The 18,226-nt window shown below is 44.0% G+C and overlaps 1 long non-coding RNA gene across 1 annotated transcript in view; it reads right to left on the bottom strand.

The window, feature by feature from the left end:
• Window positions 1-18,226, bottom strand: part of LOC144753652 (uncharacterized) — a 427,248-nt gene that overhangs the window by 313,788 nt on the left and 95,234 nt on the right. The window lies entirely within an intron of this gene.

The following is an 18,226-nucleotide window of genomic DNA, read 5'->3' on the forward strand; positions in this document are numbered from 1 at the left end:
CAATGATCTCGTAGGGGCTGCGACGATCTCTGGGGCTACGATGCGCGATCCAGCGGCGATCTCTCTCTCACAGCTCCTCGATGCGATGGCTCTGTGACGATGTTCGCAGTGACGTGATGCGGTCCGCAAGCAAGCGGTGCGGCGATCCCCCCTAGCGACGACACTGGCAGCGATAGCAGTCTTCCCGCACCGGTCTGGTCCGTCCCGCAAACGAAGGATGCGACGGCTCTGGCAGCGGCAACAGGCGCTGAGACGATCTCAGCCTTGATAGCGGTAGGAATTTCCTCGCACTGTCGGGGATGCGCTCCGCAGCGAGCGATGCGACAACTTTTCTGTAGCAAAGTCTTTAAAGCTTAGTTTCCAGGTTCCCAGCACAGGTACAACTTCCAGATGCACGTAACAACGAAAGAGCGGACCAGGTCAACTAGTGGTGTGTTGCCCTGAATGGAGAGTAGGAATCACGAAGACACCCGTGTGGACTTGTATTGTTGGGTCACATTAGGCTGGAAAGAAGTCCCATCAGACCACCCTCTTGGCAGTATATCATCATGTGGGGATAAACAGCCTTTCCATATACCAAACAATTTATTTCGGAAATGGAACAAATGGCGCTTTGTGCCATAATTGTGCCCAAAGAAAAATATGAAAAAAGTGCAGTGCTAAAAAACAAATTATGAGTAAAAATGACTACCTAGACTAAGCACATTGCTTATCAATATAAGTGTAGGTGTCAAGATTAAAAACACGCCTAGTAGTAAATGGGTTAGACTACATCATGGCGCTATGTGAAAGGGTCAACTAGTTTCAGCTCGATGGAGCATTGCTCCAGCTTTCATCAGGACCAACAATTAGTAAGCTACTGCAACACAATATACTGTATAGGGTGTACAGAAATAGGATACCAATAGGTTGCATCAAAATACTCTAAAGAGGAAAAGTGTCACCCAGACTTGAAACCTCTATGTCCTCTGTAGATAGAGAAGCATCTTCTACCTGTCAAGGAAACAAAAAGATAACATATATACATTTCTGCACAGAAATCAAAGTAACCCCACTCACACCATCAAGGCAAAAACACCTGCGTGAACAAATTGCGTTCCGCATCATATAAAAGCTTATTAGCTACATCACGTAGAGGCATTTCCTCACAGTGATACTCACCCAGCTTTGTGTGGGTGAAGACCTCACCTCGCCCGGCAACCGCTCGGGTAATAGAGGCCCCGCTCTAGTGTGTAAGAAAGAGGACACAATTAACTAACAGTTTAAAAGTGTCCAGCCAAATCGCTATTACACAATAACCCAAAATACGTGTGTTAGACTCATAGCTACCCAAAAACGCCGCCAACTGCAAACCCTGAGCCAACAAATATAGTTTATAATGAATAGATAACTCAGAGGTGAGGTGGTAGTAATAATGCTAGTGGTAACCATGTATCACCCCTTAACTCTTGCTGTAAATAGCACTTACAGGGTAGCAATCAGAGCAACCCTTGACTCTTAAGAAGAAGTCCTCAATGTCATGTCTAATACTTAAGCAGGGCGACGGGGAAGACCTCAGGTATAAACAGTTGCATGTCAAAAAACGCTGCATCAACAATGGTAAAAACTGTAGACTCCCAGTGCTGCCTACATCTAAATTAGATGCTGAGACCCTGTTCAGGCAAACTACACACACTAAACTGTAGATCACAAAACACTAACGCTGTACTGACCTGTCCGTCGGTGCCCGCGCTCGAATCCGAGCGGAAGTGGAGGCACCGACGGAACTACCCGTCCAGTTTATGACAGCGAGGCTTGAATTCCGATCAGCCAATTGTGGCCGCTGTTGTAAATATAAGCCAGTATTGAAGGCTCAAACAGGCAAGTGGGCTCACCTGGAACAACAGGACGCGGACAAGGGCGGTCCTGCAGAACCCGAACTCGTCTCTGCGCGCATGCGCAGAATAGATCTGCTACGGTGCCGGCACTAGTCTCTGCGCGCATGCGCAAAGGTGCTCGGTTCCGATACAGAATACACAATATACTGACAGTTATAATTGAAAAAGGGCATGTACTCTCCTACGGAAAGAGTCTAGGCTACATCTATACTTGATGGAAGGGGTAAAAATGGATCCCCTTTAATAAAGAAAAAATAATTAGAAAAAGAATCGCCATGGTCGTAAATAACCAGATATGTAACATCCAGTGGCGATGCTAAGAACAAAGTGTGTGTAAAAGCAAGAAACCACGAGTCATACGTATACTTGAGTGTTTGTTGTAATATGAGACAGAGGAAAAGGGGGGGTTTCACAATTGGTGTGAAGGAATATTCTAGTCATGGAAATACCATAACCTAGCAAGTTATAGACCCCACTGCTCTAACAAACCCCTGACAACTAGCCAGAAAAAGTTGGATAGAGCGAAGGTAAAACTCAAGGCAGGGGCAGCAGAATGAGGGTAAACGGAGTCACACACATTTAAATTAGGTGAGCTAAAGTCATGCAACCAACAATTAGGTATGCAAATGGAAATGACCCGCAACCAGGAAGTTGCTCTAATTCATAAAAAACAAAAGTGTGGAGGGTCAACGAGGGGAAATATTTAAACGACCTGTCCACTCATGCCCCTATATCGTGCACGTAACAACGAAAGAGCGGACCAGGTCAACTAGTGGTGTGTTGCCCTGAATGGAGAGTAGGAATCACGAAGACACCCGTGTGGACTTGTATTGTTGGGTCACATTAGGCTGGAAAGAAGTCCCATCAGACCACCCTCTTGGCAGTATATCATCATGTGGGGATAAACAGCCTTTCCATATACCAAACAATTTATTTCGGAAATGGAACAAATGGCGCTTTGTGCCATAATTGTGCCCAAAGAAAAATATGAAAAAAGTGCAGTGCTAAAAAACAAATTATGAGTAAAAATGACTACCTAGACTAAGCACATTGCTTATCAATATAAGTGTAGGTGTCAAGATTAAAAACACGCCTAGTAGTAAATGGGTTAGACTACATCATGGCGCTATGTGAAAGGGTCAACTAGTTTCAGCTCGATGGAGCATTGCTCCAGCTTTCATCAGGACCAACAATTAGTAAGCTACTGCAACACAATATACTGTATAGGGTGTACAGAAATAGGATACCAATAGGTTGCATCAAAATACTCTAAAGAGGAAAAGTGTCACCCAGACTTGAAACCTCTATGTCCTCTGTAGATAGAGAAGCATCTTCTACCTGTCAAGGAAACAAAAAGATAACATATATACATTTCTGCACAGAAATCAAAGTAACCCCACTCACACCATCAAGGCAAAAACACCTGCGTGAACAAATTGCGTTCCGCATCATATAAAAGCTTATTAGCTACATCACGTAGAGGCATTTCCTCACAGTGATACTCACCCAGCTTTGTGTGGGTGAAGACCTCACCTCGCCCGGCAACCGCTCGGGTAATAGAGGCCCCGCTCTAGTGTGTAAGAAAGAGGACACAATTAACTAACAGTTTAAAAGTGTCCAGCCAAATCGCTATTACACAATAACCCAAAATACGTGTGTTAGACTCATAGCTACCCAAAAACGCCGCCAACTGCAAACCCTGAGCCAACAAATATAGTTTATAATGAATAGATAACTCAGAGGTGAGGTGGTAGTAATAATGCTAGTGGTAACCATGTATCACCCCTTAACTCTTGCTGTAAATAGCACTTACAGGGTAGCAATCAGAGCAACCCTTGACTCTTAAGAAGAAGTCCTCAATGTCATGTCTAATACTTAAGCAGGGCGACGGGGAAGACCTCAGGTATAAACAGTTGCATGTCAAAAAACGCTGCATCAACAATGGTAAAAACTGTAGACTCCCAGTGCTGCCTACATCTAAATTAGATGCTGAGACCCTGTTCAGGCAAACTACACACACTAAACTGTAGATCACAAAACACTAACGCTGTACTGACCTGTCCGTCGGTGCCCGCGCTCGAATCCGAGCGGAAGTGGAGGCACCGACGGAACTACCCGTCCAGTTTATGACAGCGAGGCTTGAATTCCGATCAGCCAATTGTGGCCGCTGTTGTAAATATAAGCCAGTATTGAAGGCTCAAACAGGCAAGTGGGCTCACCTGGAACAACAGGACGCGGACAAGGGCGGTCCTGCAGAACCCGAACTCGTCTCTGCGCGCATGCGCAGAATAGATCTGCTACGGTGCCGGCACTAGTCTCTGCGCGCATGCGCAAAGGTGCTCGGTTCCGATACAGAATACACAATATACTGACAGTTATAATTGAAAAAGGGCATGTACTCTCCTACGGAAAGAGTCTAGGCTACATCTATACTTGATGGAAGGGGTAAAAATGGATCCCCTTTAATAAAGAAAAAATAATTAGAAAAAGAATCGCCATGGTCGTAAATAACCAGATATGTAACATCCAGTGGCGATGCTAAGAACAAAGTGTGTGTAAAAGCAAGAAACCACGAGTCATACGTATACTTGAGTGTTTGTTGTAATATGAGACAGAGGAAAAGGGGGGGTTTCACAATTGGTGTGAAGGAATATTCTAGTCATGGAAATACCATAACCTAGCAAGTTATAGACCCCACTGCTCTAACAAACCCCTGACAACTAGCCAGAAAAAGTTGGATAGAGCGAAGGTAAAACTCAAGGCAGGGGCAGCAGAATGAGGGTAAACGGAGTCACACACATTTAAATTAGGTGAGCTAAAGTCATGCAACCAACAATTAGGTATGCAAATGGAAATGACCCGCAACCAGGAAGTTGCTCTAATTCATAAAAAACAAAAGTGTGGAGGGTCAACGAGGGGAAATATTTAAACGACCTGTCCACTCATGCCCCTATATCGTGCACGTAACAACGAAAGAGCGGACCAGGTCAACTAGTGGTGTGTTGCCCTGAATGGAGAGTAGGAATCACGAAGACACCCGTGTGGACTTGTATTGTTGGGTCACATTAGGCTGGAAAGAAGTCCCATCAGACCACCCTCTTGGCAGTATATCATCATGTGGGGATAAACAGCCTTTCCATATACCAAACAATTTATTTCGGAAATGGAACAAATGGCGCTTTGTGCCATAATTGTGCCCAAAGAAAAATATGAAAAAAGTGCAGTGCTAAAAAACAAATTATGAGTAAAAATGACTACCTAGACTAAGCACATTGCTTATCAATATAAGTGTAGGTGTCAAGATTAAAAACACGCCTAGTAGTAAATGGGTTAGACTACATCATGGCGCTATGTGAAAGGGTCAACTAGTTTCAGCTCGATGGAGCATTGCTCCAGCTTTCATCAGGACCAACAATTAGTAAGCTACTGCAACACAATATACTGTATAGGGTGTACAGAAATAGGATACCAATAGGTTGCATCAAAATACTCTAAAGAGGAAAAGTGTCACCCAGACTTGAAACCTCTATGTCCTCTGTAGATAGAGAAGCATCTTCTACCTGTCAAGGAAACAAAAAGATAACTTATATACATTTCTGCACAGAAATCAAAGTAACCCCACTCACACCATCAAGGCAAAAACACCTGCGTGAACAAATTGCGTTCCGCATCATATAAAAGCTTATTAGCTACATCACGTAGAGGCATTTCCTCACAGTGATACTCACCCAGCTTTGTGTGGGTGAAGACCTCACCTCGCCCGGCAACCGCTCGGGTAATAGAGGCCCCGCTCTAGTGTGTAAGAAAGAGGACACAATTAACTAACAGTTTAAAAGTGTCCAGCCAAATCGCTATTACACAATAACCCAAAATACGTGTGTTAGACTCATAGCTACCCAAAAACGCCGCCAACTGCAAACCCTGAGCCAACAAATATAGTTTATAATGAATAGATAACTCAGAGGTGAGGTGGTAGTAATAATGCTAGTGGTAACCATGTATCACCCCTTAACTCTTGCTGTAAATAGCACTTACAGGGTAGCAATCAGAGCAACCCTTGACTCTTAAGAAGAAGTCCTCAATGTCATGTCTAATACTTAAGCAGGGCGACGGGGAAGACCTCAGGTATAAACAGTTGCATGTCAAAAAACGCTGCATCAACAATGGTAAAAACTGTAGACTCCCAGTGCTGCCTACATCTAAATTAGATGCTGAGACCCTGTTCAGGCAAACTACACACACTAAACTGTAGATCACAAAACACTAACGCTGTACTGACCTGTCCGTCGGTGCCCGCGCTCGAATCCGACAGAGACGAGTTCAGGTTCTGCAGGACCGCCCTTGTCCGCGTCCTGTTGTTCCAGGTGAGCCCACTTGCCTGTTTGAGCCTTCAATACTGGCTTATATTTACAACAGCGGCCACAATTGGCTGATCGGAATTCAAGCCTCGCTGTCATAAACTGGACGGGTAGTTCCGTCGGTGCCTCCACTTCCGCTCGGATTCGAGCGCGGGCACCGACGGACAGGTCAGTACAGCGTTAGTGTTTTGTGATCTACAGTTTAGTGTGTGTAGTTTGCCTGAACAGGGTCTCAGCATCTAATTTAGATGTAGGCAGCACTGGGAGTCTACAGTTTTTACCATTGTTGATGCAGCGTTTTTTGACATGCAACTGTTTATACCTGAGGTCTTCCCCGTCGCCCTGCTTAAGTATTAGACATGACATTGAGGACTTCTTCTTAAGAGTCAAGGGTTGCTCTGATTGCTACCCTGTAAGTGCTATTTACAGCAAGAGTTAAGGGGTGATACATGGTTACCACTAGCATTATTACTACCACCTCACCTCTGAGTTATCTATTCATTATAAACTATATTTGTTGGCTCAGGGTTTGCAGTTGGCGGCGTTTTTGGGTAGCTATGAGTCTAACACACGTATTTTGGGTTATTGTGTAATAGCGATTTGGCTGGACACTTTTAAACTGTTAGTTAATTGTGTCCTCTTTCTTACACACTAGAGCGGGGCCTCTATTACCCGAGCGGTTGCCGGGCGAGGTGAGGTCTTCACCCACACAAAGCTGGGTGAGTATCACTGTGAGGAAATGCCTCTACGTGATGTAGCTAATAAGCTTTTATATGATGCGGAACGCAATTTGTTCACGCAGGTGTTTTTGCCTTGATGGTGTGAGTGGGGTTACTTTGATTTCTGTGCAGAAATGTATATATGTTATCTTTTTGTTTCCTTGACAGGTAGAAGATGCTTCTCTATCTACAGAGGACATAGAGGTTTCAAGTCTGGGTGACACTTTTCCTCTTTAGAGTATTTTGATGCAACCTATTGGTATCCTATTTCTGTACACCCTATACAGTATATTGTGTTGCAGTAGCTTACTAATTGTTGGTCCTGATGAAAGCTGGAGCAATGCTCCATCGAGCTGAAACTAGTTGACCCTTTCACATAGCGCCATGATGTAGTCTAACCCATTTACTACTAGGCGTGTTTTTAATCTTGACACCTACACTTATATTGATAAGCAATGTGCTTAGTCTAGGTAGTCATTTTTACTCATAATTTGTTTTTTAGCACTGCACTTTTTTCATATTTTTCTTTGGGCACAATTATGGCACAAAGCGCCATTTGTTCCATTTCCGAAATAAATTGTTTGGTATATGGAAAGGCTGTTTATCCCCACATGATGATATACTGCCAAGAGGGTGGTCTGATGGGACTTCTTTCCAGCCTAATGTGACCCAACAATACAAGTCCACACGGGTGTCTTCGTGATTCCTACTCTCCATTCAGGGCAACACACCACTAGTTGACCTGGTCCGCTCTTTCGTTGTTACGTGCACGATATAGGGGCATGAGTGGACAGGTCGTTTAAATATTTCCCCTCGTTGACCCTCCACACTTTTGTTTTTTATGAATTAGAGCAACTTCCTGGTTGCGGGTCATTTCCATTTGCATACCTAATTGTTGGTTGCATGACTTTAGCTCACCTAATTTAAATGTGTGTGACTCCGTTTACCCTCATTCTGCTGCCCCTGCCTTGAGTTTTACCTTCGCTCTATCCAACTTTTTCTGGCTAGTTGTCAGGGGTTTGTTAGAGCAGTGGGGTCTATAACTTGCTAGGTTATGGTATTTCCATGACTAGAATATTCCTTCACACCAATTGTGAAACCCCCCCTTTTCCTCTGTCTCATATTACAACAAACACTCAAGTATACGTATGACTCGTGGTTTCTTGCTTTTACACACACTTTGTTCTTAGCATCGCCACTGGATGTTACATATCTGGTTATTTACGACCATGGCGATTCTTTTTCTAATTATTTTTTCTTTATTAAAGGGGATCCATTTTTACCCCTTCCATCAAGTATAGATGTAGCCTAGACTCTTTCCGTAGGAGAGTACATGCCCTTTTTCAATTATAACTGTCAGTATATTGTGTATTCTGTATCGGAACCGAGCACCTTTGCGCATGCGCGCAGAGACTAGTGCCGGCACCGTAGCAGATCTATTCTGCGCATGCGCGCAGAGACGAGTTCGGGTTCTGCAGGACCGCCCTTGTCCGCGTCCTGTTGTTCCAGGTGAGCCCACTTGCCTGTTTGAGCCTTCAATACTGGCTTATATTTACAACAGCGGCCACAATTGGCTGATCGGAATTCAAGCCTCGCTGTCATAAACTGGACGGGTAGTTCCGTCGGTGCCTCCACTTCCGCTCGGATTCGAGCGCGGGCACCGACGGACAGGTCAGTACAGCGTTAGTGTTTTGTGATCTACAGTTTAGTGTGTGTAGTTTGCCTGAACAGGGTCTCAGCATCTAATTTAGATGTAGGCAGCACTGGGAGTCTACAGTTTTTACCATTGTTGATGCAGCGTTTTTTGACATGCAACTGTTTATACCTGAGGTCTTCCCCGTCGCCCTGCTTAAGTATTAGACATGACATTGAGGACTTCTTCTTAAGAGTCAAGGGTTGCTCTGATTGCTACCCTGTAAGTGCTATTTACAGCAAGAGTTAAGGGGTGATACATGGTTACCACTAGCATTATTACTACCACCTCACCTCTGAGTTATCTATTCATTATAAACTATATTTGTTGGCTCAGGGTTTGCAGTTGGCGGCGTTTTTGGGTAGCTATGAGTCTAACACACGTATTTTGGGTTATTGTGTAATAGCGATTTGGCTGGACACTTTTAAACTGTTAGTTAATTGTGTCCTCTTTCTTACACACTAGAGCGGGGCCTCTATTACCCGAGCGGTTGCCGGGCGAGGTGAGGTCTTCACCCACACAAAGCTGGGTGAGTATCACTGTGAGGAAATGCCTCTACGTGATGTAGCTAATAAGCTTTTATATGATGCGGAACGCAATTTGTTCACGCAGGTGTTTTTGCCTTGATGGTGTGAGTGGGGTTACTTTGATTTCTGTGCAGAAATGTATATATGTTATCTTTTTGTTTCCTTGACAGGTAGAAGATGCTTCTCTATCTACAGAGGACATAGAGGTTTCAAGTCTGGGTGACACTTTTCCTCTTTAGAGTATTTTGATGCAACCTATTGGTATCCTATTTCTGTACACCCTATACAGTATATTGTGTTGCAGTAGCTTACTAATTGTTGGTCCTGATGAAAGCTGGAGCAATGCTCCATCGAGCTGAAACTAGTTGACCCTTTCACATAGCGCCATGATGTAGTCTAACCCATTTACTACTAGGCGTGTTTTTAATCTTGACACCTACACTTATATTGATAAGCAATGTGCTTAGTCTAGGTAGTCATTTTTACTCATAATTTGTTTTTTAGCACTGCACTTTTTTCATATTTTTCTTTGGGCACAATTATGGCACAAAGCGCCATTTGTTCCATTTCCGAAATAAATTGTTTGGTATATGGAAAGGCTGTTTATCCCCACATGATGATATACTGCCAAGAGGGTGGTCTGATGGGACTTCTTTCCAGCCTAATGTGACCCAACAATACAAGTCCACACGGGTGTCTTCGTGATTCCTACTCTCCATTCAGGGCAACACACCACTACACACACCACTAGTCCTTCCCCTCTCCTTGGCAGCAAAGCAACAGCAGGGCAATCCAGCAGAGCAACAGCTGGACAATCTTCCTTCTTCAGTTTCAGCTTTCTCCTTGGCAGAGGTTCCTTCTTGATTCCAGGATGATCTAATTTTCTGTTGTCAGGGGTGCTGTACTCATACCCCTAAAAGTCTTTGTTCTCTTTGTGCAAGTGGGCCCTGAGCCCGGTCTGAACCAGTTCTGGGTGTTCCTTGAGCACTTTGTTTTCCTGGCTTCTCCTTTCCTTTCAGAGTGAGGGGCAGGGTCGTCAGCCACCCAGCAGGAGGTGGAGCCATCATTGTGGAAGGCAGGCACAGCCCTATTTAGGCCCAGGTGCTATCTCCTCCCACCACTCAAGTTGCAAATGCAAGCATTCTGCCTCGGGCTGACTCAGCCAGTCTCCTGGGGAATCCCCAGCCCCTGTCACTCTCAAACAAGAAAGTCAATACACAAACATGCCAAGGCACACAGAAAGGTCAGACAAGAGAACAGCAACTTTATAAAAGTGTTATTCTCAAACACAGGAATTAAAAACCACCTTTCCTAAAAGATGTTATTAAATTCTGAGTTCAGGGATACCAGACTTTTATGTCCTATCTTGCTCCTATGGGAAGATATGCTAGTAGCCACTGTAGCCAGCATCCCCATGACAGCCTATGGAGCAAGATAGCCTTGCAGCAGTGAAAAACGAAAATGGCTGTAATTCACTACCAGAGCATGTCACCTGCACAAGTACATGCTCTACCTTTCACATACACTGCACCATGCCCAAGGGGGTACCTTGGGCCTTCCATAGGGGTGACCAATGTGCACAGAAAGGGAAGGGTTAGGCCTGGTCAGTGGGGACACTGACCAGAAGGACATGGCAGTTCACAGACTGCACACAGGCACTGCAGTGGCAGGCCTGGGACACCATTTTAGGGCTACTCATGTGGGTGGCACAATTAGTGCTGCAGGCCCACTAGTAGCATTTGTCATTCCCAGCCCTGGCTCACCCAGTGCTCTTTACTAGGGACTTCATGGTGATACAAATATGCCAATCATGTATATCCAATCACAATATCAATTTACACAGGCAGCACTTACACTCTGACACTGATCAGCAGTGGCAGAGTGTCCAAAGCATCTAAACCAGCAAAAACGAAATCCAGCACAGCATCAAAAATACAGGAGGTAGAGGCCAAAAAGACAGGGGAAACCACGCCAAAAGATGCCAGGTCTAACACTAACACACATTGATGCAGGGGATTAATACAGTAAAGCTACCACAGTTGTTTTGATTGTTAGATGCAATTGGGCTTGAAAGTAGATGCAGTATACAGTCTTTTTATGTTCGCTCTTGTGTAAACTAGTGAGAAAAATTCTCCCTTTTTTACCTGATTCAGCTGGAAAAACTTTAGTAAGCTTCCTAGTCCTATCCCCTCTGGATTATTGTAACGGTCTATTTGTAAATGCCCAGATTCGTGTGACTAATAAAATGCAAACTATACAGAATGCAGCGGCCAGACTCCTCTCAAGAACACCTAATTTAAATCCATCTCAGACACAATAAGGAACTATCACTGGCTGACAATCCGAAATCGGATTAAGTTCAAGACGCTTTGTATAGTTTACAAAGCAGTCCACAATCAGGGACCGCAGTTTCTTAAGGATCAATTGATTCCTTATACTCCTTCCAGACAACTCCGTTCCACCTCCTTGAATCAACTAGTGGTGCCCCGCACAAAAACCGTTTCTTGGGGTGATCGTCGCTTTTTGGTTTCTGCTCCTAAGTTATGGAACACATTGCCACAGTCAATAAGGACAAGTCCTACACTTTTGCTTTTTCGCAAACAGCTAAAGACTTGGCTCTTTAACCAATAATACCATAGCGGCACTTACTGAGACTCACGTAGTTGGTTTTTAGCGCCGAGACGCCTACGGGTTTTTGTTTGCGCTTAATAAATAGCAATAATAAATAAATAAACATGTATGGCCATATTACAAATGGAGCACTTCGAGTCCAACTGATGGATGCGTCCTCGTCTTACGCCTCCAAGGCACTAATATAGAAGGTGCTTCAGATATGCGGGTGGGCCCTTCCATATTATACATCATGCCCGTGCACATTAGAGCTAGTGTGATCACGAGGGGACATTCCCTCATTTGTGAAGTGGTCACATAGAAATGAGGGAACTCCATGCATTTTGCACCGCATAATATTACCAGCCTAGGCACAGAGGCAAAGGAGCTATTACAAAGCTACTTGATTGAGCATTCTGTCCATCAATTGTTCTTTTTTCAATTGTCACCTTAAGTGGGACAGGTATGCCAAAACATGTGTTCTGTGCTCTCTATGCCACTGGAGTCAAACTAGCCCATCTAATAAGGGGTGATATCCTGAAATCAGTCCCAGGATGTTTGTTTTCTGTCCAGGGAGGATCTGGCCTGACAGTTCGGGCTGAACTGATCTCTTCGGGAGCAGGGTCAACAGCGATTTGAGTATTGCGGGGTCTAAGCTGGAATGCCATGGTCAGCAAAAAAACTATCAATTTATGCCCAGATCTCTGTACTGGGGTGAATGTTTCACATTCCGTCCATTAATTGTCTTTTTTAATTTTAGAAAGAGGGCATTTTCCTGCCTTAACCATTTAGTGCCTGTAGCCTATCTCTGGGAGACATGACTGGGTGTAGCTGACATTTGGGCTTTTAGTATTTCTCCTAGACAGCCACACATAATCACTGGCAGTATGGGAGGGTGGCGCTGAGCACAACCTATCTTAAACTTGAATTGGGTGTGTCCTGCCTCCCCACATAGGGTTGCATACCCCCTGTAGTTAATCCGGATCCAGGACAGGGAAGGGCACTTCACTTGGGAATTCAAGGGAAAACCTCAAGAAGCTTCTTCGGCACTTCAAATGCACAATTGGGTATATAAATTAGACCTCAGACGCTGACTCTTCTGTACATCACTGGACCTGTGCATACTCTACCAGAAGGAAGGAACGCTGAGCTACTGAAAGGACTGCCCCTTTGCTGGACTGCTGCTTTGAAGTACTGCTAACCTGTTGCATTGGCTGCTCCCGGCTGCCCTCTTGCCTTGGTGAGAAGGACTGGGCCTGCATCTTATGAACCCAGAACCCTGGGGTGACTATAGGGGCAAATAGGATGGCCCCCTGATCTGAAGTCTCAGCAACACAACAGGTTTCCAACAAGCCTGAACTTGCACCTGAACTCAGTCATCTGTGTGTCTGCCCTGCCAAGTGGTGCCACCCCAGTCCTGTACCCTTGCAAGTGGGCCTAAGGCATTCTGGCAGCCTCTGCGAATCATGCAAAACTGCTGCTGTTTATTGCAACCCTGGGCAGAACCAATGCATTGCTTCTGCTACATGGACAAATACTGTCTCAAAGATCCACATTGCACCTCAGCCTGTCACCTTCTTGGAACCGCCGCTGTACAGCTCATCCTTGGCACACTGCCTTATGTCTCTCATCATTGGCACCCTTAATGACAATCCTGGACTCCGCATTGCATCTCCTTGAAACCGATGCATCACCCAAATGAATTATATATCTGCAACGCTGAACATCACATCGAAAGCCCACCTCAACAGGATCTTCGACTACTGCGCAGGACCTTGCACCACAGCTTTGCCAAATCTTAGAAAGTAAGCATTGCATCAGCTGCATGATGCATCTTTGAAGCCAGGCCTAACTGGGTTCCTGTAGCTGACCCGCACTCCATTATGATTGGCCTGAACATGTGAATTTTCCCCAGTCCAGCACAACCAGATATCCGCAAATTGGTGCTTTGTGCTTTATTGCGCTATTTTTACAAAAAACTTTTAAACTGATAGCTCCAGTTCTACTGATGGGATGTTTTTCATGTTGGTCTTGTTTTATTTATTATAAACTGTTCTAAATCTGTTATGGGATCCTTTTGTAGTGTGAGTTCACTGTGTTACTGTTTAAAGTATTGAAAAAATGGTTTATCAGGTGCCTCTGAGTTAAGCACGACTGCTCCATGCCAATCTTCCCGATGGTTAAGCATAGGCTAATTTAAGGTTTGCTTGTGACTTCACCCTGAGACAAATTGTGATTGATGCTTGGGAAGAGTTTCACCCACTCAACCAGTATTTCAGTTGTGCTACGGGACACTATTACAGGGCCTGCCGCCTATATCAATCACAAGAAGTCAGATTGTGGGCCAAGTCCTTTGGGTGAAAGTTCAAATTCTTATTATTTGTTTTTAAATGTCTTTACCAGGGCAAAGGCCACAGGAACAAGGTTAGAGGAACAAAAAGGCTGAGTAAGGGCAATGCCCACCTTGGGCCTTGCTTTACCTTTGGCATTGAGTGTTCGGGGGGGGTAGAGGCGGTGCAAGCAGACACCTTCATTTCCTTCACTGGTTTACACAGTTGTGAGGAGTTTGCTGCAGTAACCTGAGGCTCAGTGGTCGAGGGTACGGGTAGGGGTCCCTGAACCATCTGTCATTTGCTGTTCTGGGTGGATGGGCAGAAGATTGTGAGGGAGATGGTGGCCCTTTGGAAGTGGGCCCCACACATGGTAGCATTGGGCTGTATCATTGGTGGAGCTAGACTTCTTAGTTAGGCGCATTTACTTATTGTTTGATTAATTAAGTACAGTCTGTATGGAGTATTTTTTTCCAACATCCTAAGGATGCAGAAGAAAATCTTCAAGTGACTATCTGATAACACCTGGAAAACAATCCCTAATGCCCTCATGCCCAGCAGACTAGACTATTGGAATACCCTGTATGCAGGGATAACCAACCAGCTCACATTAATACCTGAGACCATTTAAAATGCTGCAGTCAGACGAGTCTTCAACCTCTCATGCTGAGCCCACACCGTACCTCAGGGAACTCCATTGGCTTCCTAAACACAAGCCCACCCACTTCAAACTCCTCACCTGCACATACAAAGCACTCCATTACACAGGCTCTGCCCACATGAACAGCCACATTCACTTCCACCATCCTCCCAGACACCTCCATTCTGCCAGCCTTTCACTGGCACACACTCCACAAATTCACAAAAGCAGAGCATGGACCTTAATCAGACCCTTCTCTTCTCATTTGGAATTTCTCAAGAAGCTAAAGACCTGGATTTTCAAGTAAAACCTGAAGGGATGATCTCCCATACCAGCTTTAGATCACCTGAATACCCTCACAGCTGATTAGCATGCTATAACAACATAATGCAACATAACATAACATAATATTTGGTGCATTCTTGCGATACATATCTCTAGTTGCCTGATGTTAGCATTGCATAAAAACCATGCTGCGCTTTAGTTGATGCTGTAGTGTTAATTGTTTCAGTTAAAATAAGGAAACTACGCTCTACAAAAGTGCTGGATTCAAGATAGATGTGGTTTCATTGTTTGCAGTGAAGTGTATACCTTCTCTGTATTGCATGACAATTATATAGTATCCACTACAACGTCATAGCACTACAATGCACCAAATGTACTGGTAAGTATAATAGAAGCATATAATAGTTAATTAGGTTAGTCAGATGATATAAAGATAAACATAATATTAATATACTTACCCTAAACATGTGGTGGTAGGAGATACACTTAATGCATTATGATTGTAGGTCCATATAATTGACCTTGAGGGTCATGCAACCCAAATAATCATAAATTGTCTTCAAACATGTACGCTACCACAGTACTAAATTCAAATAGTGTATTGCTCTATTATTCTTTTTTCTTGTGTGCAGCCCATTACATACTTCTTCCTTTAATAGGATAAAAGTCCTTGCCTGTATTCCTACATTTGGGTTATACAAGTCTTTGTATTCTCTGTTCGTACAGGTATCTAACTAGATTCCATATCAGGTCTGTTGACAAGAGAATGTGGGTTCAGTTTGAAGATTACCTAATGATTTACACACATGACAAGGTTCTTGTTGCCCGGGATTTGGAGTCCAAACTGGTATCCAAAGGTATACGAGGTAGTTGGGTGTTGCCCAACATAGGATTAATTAATTTATTAATGATGAAAATGGAAGGCAAGCAGTTCCATTACCCTAAGATTTGAGTTTCTGATTTGAGACATGGTTAGTTCAATGAATGCAGTGCATATGCTTGAATCGGTCATGGATGCACTGCAGACCCCACTTTATGGACAGGTTTTTCTTTTACTACAGTCACCCTCCAGACTTAGCTAGGCTGCACCAAACAATGGTCCCAGTTGCAAAATGGGTTTCACCTATTTAGTACACCTGGATCGTTTGATTATGATCACTCGATTTTTTTTTTTTTGCTATGGGTGACCCTCGCTACATGTGTCTCACCCACAGTAATCACAAGTGAAATGTACTCTGCATGTTTACCACCAGTGTTCGCATTTTAAGATAAGGCTCCTACAACGCAGCTAGGGTAAGGGTACTTGGCTGGTTACACATGAACATGTGTGCAGATGTGCAGGAATGTGTGAGAGACTGCTGTTGTGCACAGTCTGGTAACCATACATATGTAGCCTGGTGTGGAGGGGACTTTGCAGGGATAGATATTGACCTAGGGTAGGGCTTATAACATTAGTTGGGACTCATAGGGAAAATAAGTATGATTTACTGTTTTTTCTGCCAATAATGTCTTATAGATATAAGAGGAAACCTGGATTAGAGTTCTCTTAGACCAACAAAGTCCAGTGAGGTATGAAACTGGGGTCAAAACGTTGTGGCCAGGTCTATTTGCAGGTCCCAAGACAATACATATACACTTTATGGCTAATCCAGAATTGTCATATTTCTCTGTTCTCAGCACAGGATCTGAGCCCAGGCCTTTTGTCACCCTGATGGGCCAAGTTAATTACAATTCCTACCATCGGAGGGAACAAAGGGCACCCCACACAAAAGGAGTAGTTAAAAATGCTTCCCTGTGGAGAAAGAAATGGAGAAGAGTATCTATCTCTGTTAATTACCTGCCACACTGTTCTAGGACTGGGAACAGCCCAGGCACCCACTGAACAAATAAGGAAGCCTGGGCAACTGAAGCAAAACAGGAGGGGGCTTCTATTTGAATCTTTTGCGGTGGGAAAGGCCCTGGCAGTGAAGTCAGCAAGGGGCGGAGCTGGGGCCCCAATAGCAGATGTGATCAGTGACTCATGGATGATACCATCTTAAACTGTCCATGCATGCTGTGCAAGAGGGTGGGGACAGGAGTGGAGACGTGGTGTGGCACCCTAGGATTGGATGAGGTCCCAACAATGCACTCTGTTCTCCTACTGTTTTAAATGTTTTATTGCTGGTTTACTTGCGTTCTGCCGTGGCATGTGCTCTGCCCCTCTGCACACACTTTAATACTAATATACTTGCTGTTTAATAATGCATGGAGTAGTCTTAAGGCACACACCACATTCTTCAAATGCCTAATAACAATAGGCTTTATCAAATTTAAGTTCATGATTGTACCGCTCATATGAAGTTTAGCAAAATTCAATCAACATTCAATCCATTAAGTTGATCCATATGTTGAACAAAACTGTTTTATTTTTCAGCATTTATTATTCTTAACACAATATGCAACATCCTTTTCATTGATCAACATATCATTCTGCTCTGCATGTAAGTATTAATGTTCATATAATGAAGCAGCTAATTACTTACTATGTCCTTTTTTCAGAATAACATATCTGCCGTGACCTTTTGCACATATTTGCGTGCACGACAATGTTGGATTTGTTTCTCTGAAACTACTTTGTTTACACATCTAACTTTGCACATTGTCACAATGCCTTGAACATCATGAACAAGGCCCTTCTATGCACTATGTACAACTGTCATTCTGTCTTAATCCATAGGGCAACAGGGCTATCTATTCATCACATCACTAATCTATATGCACACCACAAGGCGGCTTTCTATTATCAAGAGCATTCCAAAAGATTAGCAGAGGAGGCACTTCAGCTGACTCCGAGGGTCCCTACATACTGAGACTTTACCACGCAGGGGTCTGACATCTCCGGGAAGGGGTGTCCAGTTCGTGACTAAGACGGGGCTCTACATTTTCTCCCGTGAGGTAATGGGTTTGGATCGTCCCTTGGGGGGGATTCTTGACTACACGCCTAAACACACTCTAAGAACATGCAGAGTAGTGTTTACATAGTAGGAGTATGTCTGATTATTGCCTTGTATCAGACGCCGGCATATATACTCTGTTTTAGCTCCATTGTGGAACGGTATCTCCTATTTACACTTTTGGTGCTTGTAATCACATTTATCTGCTTCTATCTACTTATTATCGCAGCCCATCTATTGTATACAAGAACAAC

This window comes from Lissotriton helveticus, chromosome 5_1 (assembly GCF_964261635.1).
Source record: "Lissotriton helveticus chromosome 5_1, aLisHel1.1, whole genome shotgun sequence".
NCBI classification, from domain to species: domain Eukaryota; kingdom Metazoa; phylum Chordata; class Amphibia; order Caudata; family Salamandridae; genus Lissotriton; species Lissotriton helveticus.